The 18,154-nt window shown below is 35.9% G+C and overlaps 1 protein-coding gene across 6 annotated transcripts in view; it reads right to left on the bottom strand.

Moving 5' to 3' along the window:
• The window catches only part of LOC126418493 (RNA-binding protein 5-like), a 122,102-nt gene that overhangs the window by 95,362 nt on the left and 8,586 nt on the right, over positions 1-18,154 (bottom strand). For 2 of the 6 annotated variants that reach the window (XM_050085271.1, XM_050085274.1), the window contains exons 2-3: positions 7,825-7,955; positions 6,768-6,854 (exon numbers count right to left, since the gene is read on the bottom strand). The exons of 2 other annotated variants lie outside the window; for them this stretch is intronic. The gene's annotated coding sequence lies outside the window, so the exon portion shown is untranslated. The remainder of the gene's footprint in view (positions 1-6,767; positions 6,855-7,824; positions 7,956-18,154) is intronic. 2 more of the 6 variants (XM_050085273.1, XM_050085275.1) reach the window with 1 other exon arrangement.

The following is an 18,154-nucleotide window of genomic DNA, read 5'->3' as shown; positions in this document are numbered from 1 at the left end:
AAGATGATGTAACTTACCAAACGAAAGCGTTGGCATGTTGATAGACACACAAACACACACACACAAAATTGTGTTTGTGTTTGTTTGTGTGTCTATCAACATGCAAACGCTTTCGTTTGGTAAGTTACATCATCTTTATTTTTAGATATATTTTTCCCCCGTGGAATGTTTCCCTGTGCATCAGCTTCATACATTTCTATTAATTTTGTAGTTGTGGGACACAAAATGTAATTCTTACTTTGATCTACATTAAAAATAGTTCTTAATGCACATAAAACGTATTGAACATTTATTTACTTTTAGCTATTGGTCTTTTAGTGATTTATAAACTGCTTCACACATTTCAGGTATTTTTTTTAGTTAAATTGCACTGTGGCATTCAAGTGCTGTACTGTAAGCTAGTGTAACTCTCTCCTATAGCAAGAAATCGAAGTGTTACTGTGAGCCTGTCTTCTGCAGATATAGCAGTTCTTAAGTGAGTATTGAGCTTTGTGATTTGTGACACACTTCACCGAGCAAATACTGAAATGTATGCTCATCCATTCTTGAGTAATTTATGTATCACTTCACGTCCTTCACTAGAAGCTCATGTTGAGTTGATGTTAGTCATGAATGCCTTTAACACTTTGGGTCCTCAGCAATTGCGCGCAGGTGTCTACCATAAAGCCTGGCTGATTTTAACGTACTTTAAACTACTATAACCAAATACTCCATTATGAATACCTCACTGAGTTTGAACGAGATCATGTAGGGTAGCTACAAGAAGTTGGATGTTCTTTCTGCGATATGGCAAAAAGACTTGGCAGCAATGTAGTCACTGTACTTGGTTGCTAGCAGCAGTGGACACGTGAACGTAAGGCTGCAAGAAGACCAGGCTGCAGACAGCCACATGGCACTACTGAGAGGGAAGACCATGATGTTCAAAATATGGCTCCCGTGCATCGTACTGCATGTACAGCAGCAATCTGAGCAGCAGTTGGCTCCATAGTGACACAATGGACCGTTACAAACTGGTTACTTGAAGGACAGCTCTGAAGCAGATGATCTGCAACAAGCATTCCACTGATCCCAAACCAATGCCATTTACGACTTCAGTGGTGTCAAGCAACAGCTCTTTAGAAGGCGGAGTGAAGGTCTGTTGTGTTTTCTGATGAAAGCCAGTTTTGCCTCGGTGCCAGTGACGGCCGTGTATTGGTTAGGAGGTGGCCAGTTGAGTGCCCGCAACCTAGTCTGCAAGCTAAACACACTGGACCTGTGATTATGGTGTGGGGTGCAATATCATATGACAGCAGGAGCACTCTCGTGGTTATCCCATGGACACTGACTGTAAATTTCTTCATCAATCTGGTGATTTGAATGGTTGTGCTGCCATTCATAAACAACATACCTGGGGCTATTTTCCAACAGAATAACACCCACCTAATGCTGTTGTAACCCAACATGCTCTACAGAGTGTTAACATATTGCCTTGGCCTCTCAATCACCAAATATATCTTCGATCGAGCACATATGGGAAATCACTGGACAAAAACTCCATGGTCACCCACAAACAGCATTAACCATCCCTTTACTGACAGGCCAACTGCAACAGGCATGGAACTCAATCCCACAAACTGACAAATGGCACCTGTACAATGCAATGCATACATGTTTGCATGCTTGCATTCAACATTTTGGTGGTTACACCAGTTTTTAATTTACCAGCATTTCACATTTGCAAAGGCTATCTTGCGTGTATAGTAACATGTGATCTTGCAATGTTTATCAGTGAAATATTTTACTTAGACAAGTGTATTCCCAAAATTTCATTACTCTAGACTGATTATTTTTTGGTGCTCCAACTCTTTTCCATTGGTGTATTAAGCAGATAATTAAAAAAAATCAATTTTTGAAGAAAATGTAAAAACACAGACTGTCCATGATGTTAAGGTGTTTGTCATAGTACATTGAAATGGTGTCTGTCTTCAGAAATTAAGTTGACTGAACTATTGATGATGATCACTCACTTCTGCAGCAATGGGTTTCAAAGAGCTGTTTGAAGCACTTGGTGTGTCAATACCTCAGGGGCTTAAGTTGTTCCTCACAGCTGTATTCTTGATTATTCAGAATTTTATATTATTTTGTCATTTTACTCTACGTGTCCAAAAAAGGTAGAATTCAAGAATTAAAGATTTGAGCCTTTGAGTTATTAATTTTTAGAATTTCCAAAACTGTGCAACTTTTCTTGCATTCTAACACCTTAGAACATTTATCTCTCTCGTGAACTATTTTACTTACAGACTTCAAATTTGCTTCATTTTATTCATTTCTTACCAGCTTTGAAAGTATGTACTACTTGACCACAGTCCTAAAAATGCTAAGTTTTTCCAAACCAGTATCTTTTAAATATTTAAAATTTAAAACTGAAATTTTTATGTTGAAAAACATCTATTTTTTTCATACACTGTTTATTAACGTGTGTGCCAAATTTCATAATGGTATTCCTAAACACAATGAAATTAATTTTATTTTACTGCAATTTGCTACGATAACTGTACCGCAATCGCCAATGGCTTGCAAGCTGAATCATAAAAGCAGAGCTAAAATGAAATAATTGTGCACTAATTAAGCACACTTCGGATTCTCATCTTAAAAATGTAGTAAATCATGCCAAACAATGACATGTCTAATTAATGGTCAGGATATTACGTATTTTTCATTTTATTTAACATTTCATTTAAGTTTATAGGGCTACCAGTATGTAAAAAAAAAAAATCTTCATGTTCACTTTCACTGAATCGGTAGAGATGATGATGACGAAAAAGTTTTGTGGGTACGACAGCAAGATCTTTAGCACCTGCTCAGAAGTATAATGAGACAAGTGTAGAGGAAAACTGTAAAATGACTGAAATGAGAATTGTAAATAAAAACAGTCCTGAAAACACACACACACACACACACACACACACACACACACACACACACAGGAACGAAAATCACGACGGCTGATCGAAAACACACTGATCGCTGGAATTAAAGGGGAAGAGAAAGCCACTCTGAAACACAATAACATCTCCACAGCCTAAAAGCTTAGGGCAGGGTCCACACATATTACAAAATTCATACTTGTCTCATCATCAGATATAATAAATAGATCCTCACCTAGATTCACCTCTGCTGGCTTGTCTCAAAATAAAATGCACTCAGTTAAAATGTGGCATACACTGACTTGCACACCACAGACAGGGAGGTCTTTTCACTGGAGTAAAAAAGGGACAGAGCCCAATTCTGAGGCAGGTCAGGTCAGGGTCACCTCATCTCGCCACAGCAACTAGCTTGATGATATCCACAGCTAGGCAGTTGACTTCACTAAGTGCAGCTTATTGTCCATCATTGCCAGCCACTCCTCCCATAACAGTATGGATCTGCGACTCGTGTGTAAAATGACAGCCTGCAGGGGAATGGCGTATTCTGTATATGTTCCCTGAACGCCTCCTTGGCAGATTCGCTGGCTTGTTCATACCCCAAATCCCCACATGCTCTGGTATGCAGCACAATGATACCTTCTTCACCCACCACTGTGGGAAGTACAGATGGTCATATATGAGTTGGACCAATATCTCTTCTGGGTAAACGTGCTGCAACAATTGTACTGTACTAGGGGAATTGGAGCAGAAGAGAAACTGTATCCCCTAAAGACACCTCACCCACTCCAATGCCTCCAGCGTAGCGTGGAGCTCTACAGAAAAGACAATATACATATGAAGAAGGCGAATCCTGAAGATACAGTCAGGGAATATGACTTAACAGCCAAAGCACTCCCCTTGTTGTGAATCATCTATGTACACAACCGTACAACTGTGACACCTATCATTTGGTTAAAAAACAGAGACTGAGTCTCAACATTCAGAGTGCAATCTTTCTAAAAATCTGTCAGAACTAAAATTTGACTCTAGACTTACATAGCTGCCACAAATGCGGATAAAAAGTGGCCAGGATATTGTTGCAATCCTTTAAAAATAACCATGTACTGACGGAGTGAGGATGTTAGGAAGGAACTTCTCAGATTGACATACCCATGTAATAAAGAATACAAGAATATCTGCACTTTATGTAAACTAAAATTATCTACAGAGAGGAAACCAGACTGCTGAAAAATGAAAGCAAAGAATCTGATAGTAAAGTAAGTTTTAGCAAGTAATAAGCTTGTCTAAAATGGCTTGCGTTTGCTGAACACCTCCGATTTCAAGAGGGAATCCATAGTAATAAAAAGAAACCTTGTACCAGTATAGAAAAAGAGTTTAGAGTAAGCAACTACACTGCAAGAAAAACAAAACAGAAAACAGAGGAGGAAAAGGGCGCACACTCGACTTCTGATCCTAAGTGTGGCCAGAACTTGTCTTCAAGAAACAGTTTTGTTAATGTGAAAGAGTCTTACTGTAATGATGAGACAAATGCTTGGCAAAAACGATTACAGTTCTATGGGAAAAAAAGATGGTCTGTGCACGCCTGCACTTGTTCAAAATGGATTAATTCTAGGGAACCTGGGATAAGTGCACAAAATTTAAGTAATATATTCACAGTATTTATTGAGCATGTGTTGTCATGGTATACATTAAAATATTTTCATAGGTAACGGGAGGAATTCGAATCTGAATTCAAACTGAAATGTATAATTTCTAATAATGTTATAAACTGACTGTCACCAAATAAAAATAACCATGATTTGACATTCTTATGTGTGTGTGTTTTTTTTTTTTAATGTTTTCATTACAACTTATTGCTAAGGCCAAAATCCTAGGGACTAAGTGCAGGATGCCGTGCTTACTAGCAAAATAAAATTTATGTTAATATGTTCCCACTGGAATACCATCACGGTATTAGCACATACATTAGCAAACAGTGTAGGACTAACATAATTTTTGCTCATAAAAAAAGAAACCTGATTTTGATATTTTAAAAATTTAAAAAAAAAAAAAGGTTTCGGAAAATTTAGCATTTTATGTTTTTGTTCAAGTCATAAATATTTTCAAAGCTTATATAAACTGAATAGAATGGCACAAAATGCAGGTTTTGAGATATGGCCAAAGTTTCAAAACGAGGAAAAAAAATCACAATTTTCTAAATTCAAAAATTAATATCTCAAAAATGAAAGGTCCAAAAATTATTTAATTTGGAATTTTTCATGCAAACGACTACAACCACAACTGCACAAAAAATCTGAGATGTCATGAACCAGACCATTGGCTGATTTTGTGTATCTTTGTGGCACTTTGTAGTGGCATAAATTTTATACTTTTATGACAAATCCTTTGTGATGTTATGATGTTCACAAAGGTATTTCGTGTAGTAAAAAGATGAGGAAAAGGTGGATAGATGTGAATTACATACTAGTTCAATTATTTATATTTTTGTAGTTATCACACTTAGTATTCTTATCATATTTTAAAATAAATGTCGCACAATTTCACACAAGTATTGCTCTTGTCAAGTTGCTAATTAAGAGCACAGTGTTACCAATAAACAACATAAAATAATTTTAATGTTTCTCAAAGCGGGTTTACCTTCACTGAAAATTTTAGTGTGTATACAGAACTGTCACGCTACTACAACAATCTGATAAATTTAAAAAAAAAAAAAAAAAAAAAAAAAAAAAAAAAAAAGGTTACTCAATAAGAGCCAGCAGTGTGATGGGCATACACATTACTGATTCATTAGCTTCCTGAACGTGATATTTCTGGGCAAAATGTGTGTGAAAGATCTTGAGAAATGAGACTTCCATATGAGACAGAAAGTTCAACCAGGTCTACTATTCAATGTCCTGCACAAATTTCCTACGCCAGTTTTAGAACATCTTAATTCCTTGTGTGTGTGTGTGTGTGTGTGTGTGTGTGTGTGTGTGTGTGTGTCAACTTAAATGCCAGTCTATTGTGTTGCAAACTTTATGCTACCTGTATTTCAGTGTAGAAAAAAATCAATATGCAATTTTCCTTTTCAACTGAACTACGTTGCAATTCTCTAGCACCCAAATAATGAGCATATGAAATGAGCAAGTCTTGTATGCTCTTTGGAAACAAAAGCTTTTTCTGTAAGGCTATATTGCCTAATCCACAGAACCATTGTTACAAAATTTCAGTGCAGTCATTCAACAGTTTTACTAATAAACTGCATACATTTAAAACTTAGAAGCTTGTTTCTGAATATGCTGGGCTTGATAATGAAAGTGAAACTTGTCATACAAAAAGTCCATCATTGTAACACTAGAGTTGCATAAAATATGAATGCACAGACAAGAGTATAGACCTGACCAGGAATTTACCAAACTGATCTAATTTTCCCCCATATTATGTGCACACGATACCAATGTTTTATTCATAAAAGAAAATATGCAAAAAAAGAAAAATTGAATAAAATATAATTAAATAAAATGCTGACATCATGGAAAGGCAAATTAAAAGCTTATGTAGAATTTTAAATTAAAAAAAAAAACCTAAATAAATTACACAGTTAAATCTGTGAATACCCAACTTTCACAGTAACTGGTGTCAACCATACAGCACACTATTATTAGACATCAACTTTCCAGAAACCCTAGTTTCAGTGTAGTATTTCAGAACAGCTTAAAATTGTATTTGTTATTGTCCTACTACACATCCTCAATTACAAGATAATTTTTTGAAGTTGTATGTAACTATGTGATTTCCTTACATGACTTGCAAAAAGGACCTATATTAAAATGTTACTAATGTTCTGAAGCTAAAGCAATAAATACTTCATTTTTTACTTACGTACTGGAAACAGTAGTGACAATGTCTTCTGTCCAAAGTTCTCTGACAGTCAAATTATTTATGCTGAGTATGTGCGGTGCAACAATCCTGTATGAATGTTAATTGTTAACACTAGTATAATTGCAAACAAAGCTTCACATATATAAGAACTGACTCAGTAGAAAATCTGTCTCAAACGGCATACAGTATAGAATATGGACTACAGGATAAATCGTCAGTGTTATCACACACCACCACCATCACCAGCCACTAAAACTGCAACTGAAGTTCACAGTCATGGTTAAAATTAGCTATCTGAAACTCTACTGGCCCAATATTTAATTTAAGAGTCATTTTGAGTTAAAGAAAGGATACAAATTTAAAAATTTAGTTTATGCTGAGATAAGGGCCTTCACTTCAATTCACTGATGACATTACAGTTCTTTTGTTTTTATGATTTTGAAACAGGGCACCAGCATTTTAAAAACCTTTGCAGCACTACACTGTCAGCGACAGCAATATACAGCTGCATGGGTAACTTTCCTCCTCTACTAAAGGCAACTGTACATAACACATTAATCACATGTGAAGGGTTATGAGAAGAATGCACCTTGCACTTCAACCCTGCAATCTGAACTTATCCCCTATCTCTCTTAATAATAAATGATGGTGCCTTTTACTGTATCCAAGAAAAATGGCTTAAAAATAAGCAATAAAATTAACATCTAAGGAGAGAGAACTGGGTGCAGAAAGTGTGGGATCAAAGTCTGTCAACTCTATACAGGAAAGCAGGTTGATCCATGCAACACTAAAACTGATCAATTCTTACCATATGGCAAGTTTCCTGTTTAGTGGAAATAAAGAATGAGACTATTTCCAACACATTTCTGAAAACTGTGCAGTGCATCCATTAGCACAAATATTATGTAATGTGTTTGTACATTTTCAGGAGTTGCACACTCTGTACAAATGGTTGGGATGTTTTCAATTTGTAATATTATTTTTTTACACAATTTCATCCATTCAAAATCTGAAAAAGTTGTACCATCCTAAATTCTACTAATGGTATCCATCTTACCTTCCAGATTTACTTGAATAATTTATAAATTATGGGTATCCAGGTGAGAATATCTTCACAAAGCTACCCATAACAATATGCACAAACTGAGGAGTTTCTTTCACGTCAGCCCTGTATCACCAAAAGGTTAACTGCAACCGAAAAAGTTATTATTTGTTTCAGTTCAAAATGGGAAACAAATCTCCTTATATCCAAAACAACAACAAGAGGGATGAAATTAAACTGCATAAACACCCAAGAAATGCACTGGCATGTAACAAATGTCCACTTTAATCAAAAAGCTGGCACACCCAATTGTGGATTGAATGTCTTGTATAAGTTTCCTGCCCTTTCACCATAGATACTGGTAACTCAATTTAAGGTCCACTTCTCTTTCTCTCAGATTATGCACAGGCATTCATAACATAGGTTTCTTTATTTTCTCACTGTCTCTTGTTTCCATTTAAAACATCCATGTCTTTCCACATGTGCTGTTATTAATTAAGAGATCACAATACAGAACTTCAATGAGGTTTCAAGAAATTAGTCTTCCATTCACCGCTGTCCACACTTGTTTTAGCTAGCAACTGACCCATTACAAGTTCCAGTGCTTCTAGCACATATGTGCGACTTCTTGCAGAATGTCACCATTTGCTTATAGCTTAAGTAGTCATAGCATGTGTGTTCCCATGAGGTCCAACTGTTGAGGCAGTGATGATGTACAGGAAGGCCAACTTTGTAAGCTGCATTGAGCTACTGAAGTCAAAACTCAGCATAATAAAAGAAGCATACTCTTGCAGTAATACCTGTAAAACTATTTCACTTCCCTGTGATGAGCAAAAACAATTTGGTTTACGAACTCTGGATGTATATCTTGTTTTACCTTAAAATACACAGATGTAAAGACACTACCAAATGACTGCACACCAAGGGTCTGTTCAAATGTTATACAGTAATTAAGTTTTCTTATGAAAATATCTAAATGTTACAAACATCATTGCTGTAACCATTTATTATAAAATAAAATATTTACACATTAGAAAAACAGAATTATAAATAACAATTGTAAATCACATTACTGTTTCTAATAATATCATTTGCAAAATACTTTTACTACCTTTATGTTATTTGTGAACAACAACAACAACAACAACAACAACAAAGAATCACTAAAACAAAACCAAAAATGATGGTTGCACAACAGTACTGTATCATATTTGACAATATTTTCTGTCATAGTTCAGAACTGCTATTGTTCTGCCTGCAGTAATTATGATAAAAATATTTCATGGTTTCTCATGTCTGTGCACTCAACAAAAACTAAAAGCCAATAATAAAGAATATTTCATAGACATAGATTACTCATGCAATCTGCTGAACAGATAGGCAAAATGCCGATCTCAAATTTAATACATACAATTTAAAATCTGCGGATAACTCCTATACCATCGTGCTTCATAATGGGAGGCCATGTGGCGAGGACTAACACAATGGCATGAATTGCTGCCTTCATCTTTTTTTATGGTACCCACTACAAACTGACTATGGTAATCATGTTGCTAATTGACAAAAAAATCTCTAGTGAAATATCAATGACAGACATGCACAGATCAGGAAACAAGCAAAATCGTAAATGGTAAATGTAGAATCATATATTATGAATGACTTCTGCAAAAAACAAAACAAAATTTCATAGTGTTTCTGTTCTGAGACACAGTAATATATTGCTTAAGTGTTTCACCCACAACCCCCCCCCCCCCCCCAAAGATCTAGTGACTCCACTATGTAGAACAGCAGCTTTGTTTTGTAGAACAAAGGGAGATGCAGAATACTCACTGCAGTATTCATTTGGCACTTTTGCCATTGTTTTAATAACTGTTGGGAAATATTTGTTTATGATCTCACATTGGGATACTCAGCTAATTTTGTGTGTCTTATAATGCAGAATGTACAGAATTAACAAAGATAACTCCATATTTCTCATTAAACACTGTACTTATCAAATATGCCACTAGATTTCATAAGGCAATGATTTTCGACCATAAAGGACAATGCATCATTAAACTACCATATGAAAAGGATATATTGATACTCATCATCATACAAAGGGGCCACTGAGCCACAGACATGTTGGATGAAAAAATACTTTTTTTCTATTTTCACTGTGCCTATCTGCATCTCAACACCACCTCTATATGGTGAACAGCAATCTATTCTTTGCATATTGTTATTATTCCAACTTGAACTTTACATATTTACATAGTCACAGATCTCAATTACCATTTTAATGTAATCACAAACCACAACAGATAAATAAAGAATGTCTGCTTGTTGTCTGCTGAAGTATAAGTCTCTCCCCCCCTCTCTCGCTGCCACACTGAAAATATTTTTTCCTTATTCTGGTAACAAAACTGAAACTTTGTTGTACTTACTAAGCATTCAATTTATTTGAACATATATTAGCCCAGACTCAGTTACTTTGTTTTGACAATGACAGGAAGGCGTGTTTATTATATTTGTAATGTAATGCACTTTGGATCAACTATTTCATACTTAGAGAAAACAGACAATAGAGTGTACAGAAATTGATAAACATGAAGAAGAGAAGTCTTATTACCAACTCATGGTCTACATAATGCTCGTGTCATGCTCATTATATGGGTGCCAAACCTATCAAAGTTGTTTACAACCAAAAATACATTGCAGCAAGTGTTCTGCCAAAAACAGAACAGAAAACATTATATTTTATTAAAAAAGAAATGTAGCTCACTTAACCCAATACGTGCAATCATCACCCCCAGAAACAGAACAATTTTTTTAAAAATAAGCACTGAAGTAGTTCCCTTCAACAAGTGCTCTAGCGAAACATGTAAAGCAGTCATTAACCCCAAAATGGTTTTGAGTGCCGCAGTATTTTGATTTTGCAATTCTTACGTACCTCCACTCTTGCTACTTAATCCATTAATTACTTGTAGAAGAGGGGTGGGAGCTAAGTTTAACATGAAACAGAAATAAACCGTGGCTATGCAGTTTTCACATACAATCTTGTAAGAAGTAAATGTCAGTTAAGTGTCACAAAAATGCTTGGTCTGACAGATTACTGTATGCTAGGAAATCAGACTGCTAAACTAGCATTTACATGACTGAATCCTTTCTGTTTTTAATGTAGCATTCAATACACTGTCAACAATGAATACGGTATAGATGGACCACTATCTCACTGAATCACAAACAGTAGGAGTGAACAGTGGTCTTATAGAAATTATTTTGAAATTCACTTGAACCATTGAAAAGATGAATGAAATAAGTATCAGTGTCACTGGTACTGAGAAGAGGCTAAAAGTGTTAAAACTGAACAAAGTCCCAGGGCCCGAAGGAATCCTTGTCAGATTCTATGTTGAGCTAGTCCCTCTTTTGACTATAATTATCGTAGAACCCTCGAACAACAAACCATGTCCAGTTCTTTGAAAAAAGCACAGGTCACATCTGTCTACAAAAAGGGTGTAGAAATGATCCACAACACTACCATCCAATATCCTTGACATTAATTTGTTATAGAATTCTGAGCTCAAAAATAATGAGGTATCTTGAACAGAATATGATCACCTCAATGCTAATCAGCAGGGATTCGATAAGGTGAAACCTAGCTCACAATTTCCTCACATGACAAGCTATTTTGTTTTGGATCGCATTCAGGTAGATGCCATATTTCTTGGTCTCCAAACAGCATTTGACCAGTATCACACCTATGCTTATTGTCAAAAGTATGATCATATGCGACTGGAATGACGACTGTTTGGCAGGGAGGATGCAGCATGTTGTCTTGGATGGAAAGTCATTGTCAGATGTAAAAGTAACTTCAGGCGTGCCCGAGGGAGGTACACACCTCCCTTGCTGTTCATGTAGTATATCAATGACATTGCAGACAATATTAACAGTAACCTCAGACTTTCTGTAGATGATGAAGTTACTTATAATGAAGTACTGTCAGAAAGAAGCTACATAAATATTCAGTAAGATCTTCAGTAAGCTCTTGATAAGATTTCAAAGTGGTGTAAAGATTGGCAACTTGCTTTAAATGTTCACAACTGTAAAATTGTGCACTTCACAAAATGAAAGAAAAAAAAAAAAAACATAATATCGTATGACTATTATATCAGTGAGTCACAGTTGGAATAGACCCACTCACACAACCACATGAAAACACTTCTTAAGGATATGAAACGAAACATTCTCAAAGGCTGTCATTGATAAAGCAGGTTGTAGAGTTTGGTTTGTTGGTAGAATATTGGTGAAGTGCAATCTACAAAGAAGACTGCTTGCAAATCACTAGTGTGACAGGTTCTAGAATATTGCTCAAGTGTACGGGATCTGTACCAAATAGGACTTACAGGGGTATTGAGCATATACAGAGAAGGCTGGCACAAATAGTCACAGGTTTGTTTCATACGTGGGAGCAGAGATAATGAAGAAACTGAATTGGAACACTCTTTAAGATAGATGTAAGCTATCCTGAGAAAGTCTATTAACAAAGTTTCAAGAAATGGCTTTAAATGACGACTCTAGGAATATGCTACAACCCCCTATGCATCGCTCACCTAGAGATCGTGAGGATAAGATTACAATGATTACTGCATGCACAGAGACATTCAAACGATCTTTCTTACCACACTCCATACATGAATGGAATGGGAAGAAATCCTAATAACTGGTACACTGGGATGTATTCTCTGCCAAACGCTTCACGGTGATTTGAAGAGTATAGATGTACATGTAAAACTGCTTTTACGTGATTGTAGAAATCTTCTTCACAGACTCTCAAAAATATACATCAGTGTTACCTCTTACTATATCACAGCTTTGAGATGGAGTGTAGATGGAATGCTTTCAATGATTTTTTTTCTGCTGTTTGTTGCACTCTCTCCCCCTCTGTACTGTCCTTTTCGTTTATATTCAGCTAATATATATAAGTTTCTGCAAGTACTATAAATTATACAATTACACATTTTTGCTAGAAGCAGGTTGCTTATTTAGTTTCCTCACTCACTGCAGCTTTCCTTAGGTTGAGCTTCACAAGTACTGTGAAAGTCACATATTTTACATGAAAGTTACACAGTTTCGTATTTCTCCAACTATGCAATGCCTCGGCATTTGTAACAACTGAACTGATATGACCACTCCACCTTGCACAACTTTGAAAAATCAGATAAATGAATTTGAATAACACTAATGACTGTACTGTCTTTTCATCTGATACAACAGTGAATCTCTATTGAAGATTTTGTTCTGTTCGAGTACATTATGTTATATTTGTTTTTATTAAAGTTTCCAAAAGGGAACACGATGCCGAGTACTTTCTTGAACTATAATTCTAATCTGAAGCGTTTATTGTGTGAAGCAACCTCAATCATACATTATTTTCTTTAATTTAAAAGTGTTAAAAAGAATTTAGTATAGCTCAACGTCTTTCTTGGACACTACTTCGGCAACTTGTGCCACAAACCTACCCCAGAAACCCTACTGGGTAACAGAAAGGAGTTTTTAAAGTTGAAGGTGGGATCTGAACCAGATGTATTTCCTGGGGAATATTCACATCACTGAGAGGTGAAGGCTAGGTTAAACATAGACTGAAAAAATCTATGGTGTGACTGCAATTCAATTCCACAAACTTTCGGTTTCCAGGCACGCGCTTTAGTGCCTGGCACCAGACCAAACATTAAAAAGTGGTGAAATTGGTGCTAATATGACTTGTCTCAATATTTAGACCCTGACAATTGGAACCATTATATCCACTGACTGATAGTTGTATTGCATGTTGAAGAAGTAGAGTCATGCTGAGAAAGGTCAGAATTTTGTTCCATAAGTAATCTCCAAAAATATTTACAAGAAACACGGCAAACAACTTCTGATTTATCTTGGTCTTACCGTAGATATCTGATATAAAAATTTTAAAGTACCTTTCATTGTTATTTTCTTTTATTTATTTTTTTTTCAGAAGGGGGAGGGTGGTGAGGAGTGAAGAAAAACTGTGAAGTCTATTTTTGTACAAGCTTCATCAATTTTCTCAGTACCACAGAACCATTGGTGGACTGTACATAGAAGTGTTTCATTGTTTGACATTTATTGTGTTTGCATATCCGTGATATGGACTGAACTCCAATGGTTCCTGTTCCATGAGAAACCCTAATAGCATTTATTTTAACAGAGCATAAAAACTAGATCAGTCTACATTATGTCAGGACAGCTGCTGCAAAAGGAGAATTGTCTGGCCTGAAACTATAAAGTCATTAAAAAATAAATAATAATAATAATTAATAGTAATAGTATTTATAACAACTAGCACTAAGATTCTACAATAGTTCTAAATTGACATTTTCAAAACTGAGCCATTTACAAGAAAAATGTCACATAGGTAACTCAATCTTTGGTAGATGAATAATTTTTATGTTCAAAATTATTATAATCTAGATCTTGCCATAAAATTGCAAACATCATTTCAGTTCCAGGTAACCAAGGCACCTCATTATGTGGCAGTTTCAGTTCCACTGGCAATTTCCTTTTTTTTCCAGGATTCATTAGCTCTTGGTTCTGAAAGCTTTATCTCTGTTCTTGTACATCAATTTGTACCAATTTGGCATACAGAAGTGTTTCCAAATCTTAATTTTTTGTATGATGTCCTTTCTTTATACATTTTATTAATAAATCTGTACTAGATTTTTTCACAAAATTCAAAAACATTTTTCTGAGTTGTAAATGCGCACTCCCAATAAGAGAGAGAATTTTCTTGCATAATATGTCACTGCACCAGTCAAATTACATTTACATCCACTCTATCTTATTTATATACAGATGGGCAATTTCAATAATCCTGTTGTTTGATACTGATATATGGTAGATCTGCAAAAGCAATATTTCTATTAACCTAGGCACAGTGCGCATTTGTCAGAAACTACTTCAGAAATAGGCACAAAAGCTATCACAGAAGATTGACTAAGTTTTGAACCCAGAAAGTACTATACATTCTATCTGTAATTTCTACCTGACTATAGTTGAGAAATTTGATACATTCAAACACTTTCTTGCCGTAACTGATAGTTACTATATTTCATACACATGTCGCTCATATCTGTTTTTTTATTGCAATTTTGCATCAAATTACTTAATTTTTATTATGTACTCACCTGTGTTACAGAAAAATCTATAATCATCACACTGTATTGGATATACCCAAATAGTACACTAAAGGCATCAAGGTATTACAGAGATACAGAAACTACATTGATGATAAAAATAATTACAGGTAAATTCTGTTATAATCTTTCATCATCAGATTTCATTCTGCTAAAGTACAAAAATTAAAATGTGTGTTGTCATAAAACTATAGGAAAAGAAATATTTAGATGTCAATTAAAAAAAAAAAAAAACGTCTTAAGGGCTCTTTGAAATAGACGACTGAATATAAAATTGATTACCCGATTCCCATGTCAAAAGTATAAATCTATAAGGGTTGGGACATGAACTATCTTAATCGCAACATTCATTTGTGAAACAAGACTTTTGGCATAGCTACCTTTCGCATGTTAAACAAACCCCTCTGACAATACATATCTGGTTTACACGAGTACATTGTGCAACTGTATTTGTTATTATCTCCCTAGTGGCTCCGTAGTCCAGTTACCCTATGTACTGCAATGATAAACATATTTTATAGCTCTTCAGACTCTTTCAGTTACAGTTATGAATAGGGGCAACCATGGTGCACATAGCCAATGGAACGCACAGGTAACCAATGACAGCACAACATGCTCTTCCTCTATGGTACATAGATTGTCAATGCATCTGCTTTGTATAATAAATGGAAAGATAGTTTCAGATGGCCAATGACCTGCAAGAAGCAGCTTTAGACCACATATGATTGAAACCATTCAATTACTCATCACAGAGTAGGTAGTGTAAGATGGCCTTAATGCTTTCCCCTTAATTCCCTTTTCCCCAGGAGCACTGCCCCATTACAATCCTCATACAACACTAACATCAGGCTTTCTGCAGATGATGCAGTTATCTATAATTAAGTACTATCTGAAACAAGGTGCATAAGTATTCAGTCAAATCTTGATAAGATTTCGAAGTGATGCAGAGATTGGCAACTTGCTTTAAATGATCACAATTGTAAAACTGTGCATGTCACAAAATGAAATGCATGGTATCCTATGACTACAATATCAATAAATCATGGTTGGAATTGGCTAGCTTATACTAATACCCGAGTGTAACACTCTGTGGGTATATGAAATGGAATGATCAAACTGGCTCAGTCTTGGATAAAGCAGGTGGTAGACTTTGGTTTATTGATAGAATACTGGGGAAGTGCAATCAGTCTACAAAGGAGATTGCTTACAAATCATTTGCATGACCCATTCTAGAATACTGCTCAAGTGCGTGGGATCCGTACCAAATAGGACTAATTAGGGGTACTAACACGCAGAGAAGGGCAGCACAAATAGTCACTGGTTTGTTTAATCCATGGAAGAGTGTCACAGAGGTACTCACAGATTCGTATTGGAAGACACTGAAGATAGACATAAACTATCCCGAGAAATTCTATTAACAAACATTCAAATGGTGACTTCGGGAATATACTACAATCCTCTAGTTATCAGTCACATAGGGATCGTGTGAATAAGATTAGAATAATTACTGCACACACAAAGGCATTCAAATAATCATTCATCGAGTGCTCCATACATGAATGGAACAGGAAGAAATTCTGGGTTAACAGAAACGTCCGATTCCACCCGTCTGCTTTGACCAATGACGTCACCAATATGGCGGAAACAACCACTCACAACAACTCCCATATCGCAATTGTGACGTCATTACGTAAACAAGACAACAAACACAAAAATGGATCGAAAAATCATCAACCACATATTCCTCCAAAAATATAATGAAACTAATGGGACAAACAGGAGAAATTGGGGGTTTTTGGGTAGGGACAAACTAAAAATAAACACACGCCACTAAACCAAATGATAAAAACGATAAAATAAAACAACCAGAACCTTCCCAAAATCAATTAAATACAATCCACTGGAATCGAACACTTCCCTTGACCTATATAGATCAACAGAAACTACCGATACCATATCAAGAAACCCAAAACTACAACTACGTCTACAATCATAACTACTTCAAAAAGCACAACAAACCAACAAAACTGGAATCAAACACTTCCATTGACCTACATACATCAACAGTAACTACTGATACCAAATCATGAAATCCAAAACTACAACCACATCCACAATCACCACTGCTTCAAAAAGCACAACAAACCAACAAAATTTGAATCGAACACTTCCCCTGAACTATATAGGTCAACAGCAACTACAGATACCAAATCATGAAACCCAAAACTAAAACCACGTCCACAATCATCACTACTTCAAAAAGCACAACAAACCAACAAAATTGGAATAGAACACATCCCTTGACCTATATAGGTCTACCGATGCCACACTATAAGTCTCAAAACTTTCACCACCACCGCACTAAAACCTACCACAAAAGAAAACACCTACAAAATCAAAATTGGAATTGAACGCTTCCCTTGACATGTTATCCTTACGACATCTCTACATATAGCCGTTCCTAATCCGAGCCGCCAGAACGTTAGCAAGCCTCATTTCTTCATGACACACTGAACACTTCATGACTTCAGCCAACAGGCCGAATAGCTGAAGAAATTTTATTAGAGACAACGCACTGTCTCCCATCATCGCTGACAACCGAAAACTGTTGGCCTTGTCAGTCATATTTATACCTACCAAAGACATGAACAAAGAGATTAACCAAAATTCACTCACGACAAACAGCAAAAAAACTACAATAACGTTGACATAACAAAACCAAAATCGTTAACTCACTGAAAAATATTCTGCTGAAAGCACAGTCACGTACAATGCTAGCACACGAGTGAATCCCATACGCCACATAACACGCTAATAATAAACACACCACTAGAGAGAACCACCGACTGCAAAAATATGCCACCTATGAACATGCCATACAAGCAAACTAAACCAAAAACATCACCCATCACACACCACGTAAACACACCACCAGAGAGCACCACCGATCACATCAAAATGACACCTACAAACATGCCACTCTCACAAACTAAACTCCGTGCCATCGTGACGTCACACAACACAACAGCCGTATGCCATGGGTCAAAGCCGACTGGTGGAATCGGACGCTTTGGTTGACCTGAAATCCTAATAAATGGTACATACCCTCTGCCCTGCACTTCACTTCACTGTGATTTGCAGAGTATTGATATAGATGTTTT

This window comes from Schistocerca serialis, chromosome 9, assembly GCF_023864345.2.
Source record: "Schistocerca serialis cubense isolate TAMUIC-IGC-003099 chromosome 9, iqSchSeri2.2, whole genome shotgun sequence".
Taxonomy (NCBI): Eukaryota; Metazoa; Arthropoda; class Insecta; order Orthoptera; family Acrididae; genus Schistocerca; species Schistocerca serialis.
The sequence above is the reverse complement of the archived record's forward strand: the minus strand, read 5'-3'. Positions and strand labels throughout refer to the sequence as shown.